The sequence below is a fragment of the Peromyscus maniculatus genome, chromosome 4 (assembly GCF_049852395.1).
Source record: "Peromyscus maniculatus bairdii isolate BWxNUB_F1_BW_parent chromosome 4, HU_Pman_BW_mat_3.1, whole genome shotgun sequence".
Lineage (NCBI taxonomy): Eukaryota > Metazoa > Chordata > Mammalia > Rodentia > Cricetidae > Peromyscus > Peromyscus maniculatus.
The window spans coordinates 26,494,278-26,500,277 of record NC_134855.1 but is presented as its reverse complement, the minus strand read 5'-3'; positions in this window follow the sequence as shown (position 1 = coordinate 26,500,277).

Here is a 6,000-nt window from a genome sequence, read left to right as displayed (position 1 = left end):
GACACAAACAGATTAAAGGGAAAGAATGAGATACAAAATAATGGTATTTGTAGACTTTGTGTCTCTCATGTTGCTTTGTTTGGGAAATTTTTTTTGGTGGATAATATTTTCTTTAGGTAAAAGTATGCAGATCCACAAACGAGAAACCCATGATAGAATTTCAAGATGATAACTCATATAGATTTTAGAAAAAACAGAAGGTCAAATAAATGATTGTCAATGCTGTTAACTATTAGAATAGTGCATGTCAAAATTAACATTCAGAAGCCATGCTATGCTTGCTACAGCGAAAAAGGCAAACATTGAATAGTGAAAATTAGATACATTAAACGTTTTGATTATTGTTGGTAGAATTATACAATGATACAGCCTCAATAGTAAACAAGTCAGCATTTCCTCAAAATGTTAAATATAGAATTGCAGCATGATCCAGAAATTCTACATCAAGTTCCACAATCAAGAGAACTTAAAACATATATCCACCCAAAATTGTATTTATGAATGTTCATGGGAACATTCTTCATCATAGCACAGAATGGAAGCAACCAAATGTTTGTCATTGCTAAAAATCAAATAAGTGGGATCTGCATCTAAGGGAAAATACCTGAAGCCCAGACAGAGCTTCTGGCAGGCATCACCTAGACCCAGGAAGAGCCATAAGCTGACCCCTCCCGGTGGGGCCTGTATCTAAGAGAAAATACCTGATATTCCAAACATTTTCTTTACCCCTAGACAAATGTCAGCCAGTCAGGGTCCTGAAACCTGGAAAGCCCCTCATCCTAGCCTCTGCTATGACAAAAACCCCACCCTTCCTGGGCTCTAGGCTCTCTGCTCCCACTGCTGCTTAGGGCAGACAGAGAGACCAAGCTCCGAGCTTGAAGATAATAAAGGCTCTTTGCTTTTACATATGGGAAAAAAACAAGATATAGCACATTCATATGATGGAGTAATACTCAGATGTAACTCAGATAAACTATTATTATATATTATAGAAATAATAAACTCTGAAAGAATTATGCTAATGAAGGTAAACCAGACATAAAAGTCTTCATTTAGCATAGTTACATTTATATGAAATACTCAGAATAACTTAATTTGGAAAATGTATTAGTGGTTGTAATGGTGTTAGTGGGGAGCAGAGAGGGGAGTGAGTCTAATTGGTATGAGGACCCTTAAAGTGATTAAATGATCCAAGTTAAATAGGCTGATGAGGGTACGTCTCTAAATATACTGATGCTTAACTTTATACTCTAAGGTTATATATTCTATGGTACATGAATTATATTTTAAAATCTATCATTTAGAAATTATATAAGACAGAGTTTCATTGTTCTGTTTTTAAATTTTATTTTTATTTATGTGTATGATTGTTTTGCCTGCATGTATATATGAGTGCAGCTTGTGAATATGGAGGTCTGAAGAGGGTATCACGTCCCCTGAAACTGGAGTTTCTGATGCTGATGAGCTACCATGTAGGTGCCGGGAACCAAACCTGGGCCATCTGCAGGAGCAGCAAGTGCTCTTAATTGCTGAGCCAACTCTCCTGCCATGCTCTCTTTGTTCTTAAACAAGAAAACCTTCTCTATTAAAGCAAGCAAATGATTCTAGTAACTCAGTAAACAGTACTTTATTTTCTATGAAGGAAGTGATCATAATTATAATGATTATACTTTCAATAGAGCCCTTGCTAGTATTGAACTAGGTTCCTGTTTTGCTCCTAGATGTGTTTCAATGATGGCTGTTATTGCATAATTGAGTATGGCTGCACATATTACACAATGTAAACTCTTTTGACCATGTTTGGAACAAGGCTTGTTAAGGACAAGGATGAGAGAACAGGCTTATCTTGATGATCACAGCACAGAGCTAGCCACACCCCTTGCTTGGTATCTATTTCTTACACACCCATTTCTCAGTAGTCATTGTATAAGAACTGAGAGATCCATTGCTATGAGTCAGTCTCAGTATGGAGAACTAGGCCAAGTTCACGCTGTCCAGAGATTTTGCTTCCCTTCTCTCCTAAACCTCAGGATTTTTGTCTTATTAGCATCTTGGGGGTATAAAAATTGCACGTGCCAACTTCTGAAAACTTTTATGGAATTAAGTAGGGAAAACTTATTGGAAAAAGGCTCTGCACTTATGATGATGGAACAGAGAAGCCAGGGTAGGGTCAATGAGGAGATGGCAGCCAGTGGCTAAAAGGACAAGAAATGGGCCACATACTTCTCCAGTTTTTTGCTTTGAATAGCTACTTTCTGAGCAAAGTCAGCAGGTGTTTCAGCAGCATGAAAATACAAGTTTTCTTGGAAGTTGTTTGGGCACTGATTTGGTACTGTGGCTTTGTTATAAGTACATGTTTGGAGTTTTGGTTTTAAACTTCTTTCTTTAAACATTTCTGAGTCTACTATTTAGTTATAATGTATAGAATATGGTACAAAGTTTTCTAGATTTTTTGTTATTGGTCCATTTTTTTAAGACATTGATATTAATGTACTATTCTTTATATTGAAAATTTCATACACAAATATATATGGTATGAGTACATAAATAACACAATAATTGGATACATTGTATGCTAATTTATATTACATAATATAAAAATATATGAAAATTATTATATATAGGTTATTATATAGATTGAATTTATGTATTCAAGAGATGACTATAAATTTTAAAAATATTGTGTCTAGTGGGATAATAGGAGAGTGTTTTGATACAGAAATCATATCAAATTATATCATATTCTCTTTAATTTCAGAGCACTGAGGCAGCTATAATCACTTTGGAGGTTGTATGTACTAGTTCACTAATGTGATCAAACATTTAATGTCTGTCTTTTCCATTTTTTAATGTATTAGCAAGATTTTCTAGGAAGCTATTGAAAGAAGGTAGAAGGATAATTATAGAGTTGAAAGAGATTAAGCCCTGGATTTCCACTTCCAGTGTTACTAGTATGACAAGTCCAAAGGTCTTCATGGCTGCTACCAGCAGGCAAGCAGCCAGAACAGAAGCATAGGTCAGAAGGGTGTTGGTTAGGAAGGTGTGAGAGTGGAAGAACTGGAACTCAGTAAAACCAGAGAAGCCAGCATTCAATGGAAGCTTGAATCCACTGACAGAAATGTTTGTAGAATGGGCTCTGTGCAATGCTGGTGGAGAACAGGATGAGATTTGAGAAATCAAGACAGAGAAGCAAAGGAGAATCAGTAGTTAACTAAAAGTAGATCAGAATCCCATAGTAGGTGCTATGTGTCAGCAAAACTAGGAAGCAAATGCTGGGGAGTCACATAAAATATAAGATGAAGGGTGCATTAGCTGTGTACACTAAGATCTAGATATACTGCTTTCCAGGACTTGGGGAATTATGAAGCTGTGTATGAGAATTAGTGCTGCAATCATCACCATCATTACTACCAACATCATGACCCTTCATCATCAAAAATATCCTATTTATGTCTCAAAAGCCAGATCTCACATAATTTGTAGCACTCTCTTTAAACTTTAAGTTTCGTAACAAAAATAAAATTAACTGACACTCAGAAAAGTGATCTCACTTCTTAAAGACTTGTAGATGGTAAGTAATGAACCCAACATTCTAGTATGTCTGTGTCATCTGTGTTCGTAATGACAGGCTGTTGCTCAATAGCACTTCATCCCCTTAGTACACCAGTTGATAAAGTACAGCAAAAGCTACATGAAATCTAAGCTGAACCCCACCTGTTGCTTCAGGTAGTCATGGGGTCTGGTTTGTAGATGAAGGGAAAAGATTTAGGTTGAGGAGACTTTGTAAATCTGTGGATGAAGCTAAGCTGTGCTTGCTCTGCTAACTGGATGCCATTTCAATCTCAGATGTCACCTGTTTTATGTCCTGATTCTATGTGTATGGGGAAAGTGAAATGAAACTAATGATTCTTAGGTTCAAAGGCCATGACAGTAAGAAGAGTTCTCATAATCCTCCCACCCAACTCTCTAGCAGATGAGCTTCAAACTCAAGGCCGTACTGCAGAGACAGCACAGCTTCCACGTTTCTCCAAGGGCCCAGGCAGAGGGTGTTTCCCTTTCTGGACATACCACAACACTTTCCCTATGACTACGAAAGCAGTAGGGGTTATTTATTGTATTATGCTTTATTGTTAATCATATCTCTTCTTCCTCTTCATTTTTGTGATTGCAGGTTACTTAAGGGCAGAATTTCTGGAGATTCTGCCCTTATCCTTTTATCTCTCAGTGCCTATTGCTTAACAGAGGGGTATATATGGTTATCAAAATTCATTTAATTGAATTTTATGTCTGACTAGTCTAAAGGGCAAGGTTAGGCAATTTGCTTACGTTGAATCAAGATTCATAGCAAGGACCAGGAAAATCTTCTCCTGCTCCTATTTATTAGTAGAGTACTATGGTCCTTGGGCAGGAGACATGTATTTTTCTCTGTCTCCTCTTCAGATATATGGAGTTTGAAAGGAGCTGGAGGGATTTTTTTGTTTGTTCATTTGTTTCACTTTGATCACTCGCAGCTCCTGATCAGCGACCCTTTTCATGCTGTTTTTAATTGCAGGACTTGGAAAGGAGGTTTTAAATGTACTGAGCATAACATCAATCACAGGGTACCTCACTACTTTTTTCTTTGATGGAGAAGGGGAAGACCCAACTCAGAAGAGTAAGTTGATTGTTGTAAAATGTTATGGGGAACCGGTGGTGAAAATGGAATAAGAATCCAAGCCTCAGCTACCTCTGAATAGTCTCCAAAAGGGTTTCCATCAAATATATTATGAATACAAGTGATTTTATAACTACTATCCCTAAACAACCCCCAGAGACCTTTCATATGTGTATGAAATTATAGATTTTTTTAAAAATATAAGATATCACTATATAGCCCAGGCTTCTATGCATAGTTCTGAGATTACAGGTATGTGCCACTGGCCTGGCAAGTGAGGATGCTTATAAAAATTTAGAGGGAGTGTAGAGTTCATTTGATATTAGCTCCTGGGAGAGAGAATGATGGAATTGGAAAATATTTTAGTTGAAGATATTTTCCCATTTATATTTATGTGGTTTCATATAAGAATACTTTAAAAATTGAAATTTAACTGAGTTTTACATTTGCATACATCATTTTCATGTAGACTCATCTATTCTACTCCTCTAGTAAAGAGACCTCAGGTGAGTACAGGTGAAGGAGGCTTGGTAGAAGTAGTGATGAGGAAGCTCTGATGTCATGAGGCCCAAAAGATAAGCAGAAATATACCCGGAGTTCAGCCTGAGGGTGAGACTCTGAATTCAAGAACTTGGGATTTCAGTAATGTTATGCAAGACTCATTAGGAAGAACCTGCAGCCACAATCTCAGGGAGCCTTCCATTTCTAGCCTACTACCGAATGTCAGTTTGCACAAGTTTTCATAGCTGTATTTACTAATGGGTAAAGGGAATTGAATTTGACTCTACAGTGTCTTTTGGGATGAGGATGTTGCACCTTAAAATCATTCTTTTCAGCCTAGAGTGAGCTATTTCTATTGTTCCCCCACCCCCAGCTCCAGTATGAGTAGTCATTTGTCATTTGACTTCTGTTGTAAATCATGTCAATATGGCTTGAAAAGGAGGAAATGGACTAGCTCTTGCTTTAGACAAAATCATTTTTTTCTTGTCTGGCTTATCCTTAAAGAAGATAATATTTCTGTATATATGCTCACTTTTTATTTGCAACAGTGTGGCTATTTCTCAGTTGGAGTACTTTTTGATTAACACTCATTGCATTCTATCAAGGTCAGCAAGCAGTATGTAAGTTTATTTCAATCACTGGACTGCAAACTTAAAACAAGATTGTGATTACTTTGTATGGTATCCTAGTATCTAGGAGGGCATCCTGCTGATGTCTGTTGAATGCATGGATGGCTTGTACTATAAGGATAGTTTCAGGACTTATTAAAACCATGTTGTTCCATGTACAAGAGCTCGAGTTCCTTCTGCTGGTACACTGTAACTGACTTTTGTGTTTTATTCATG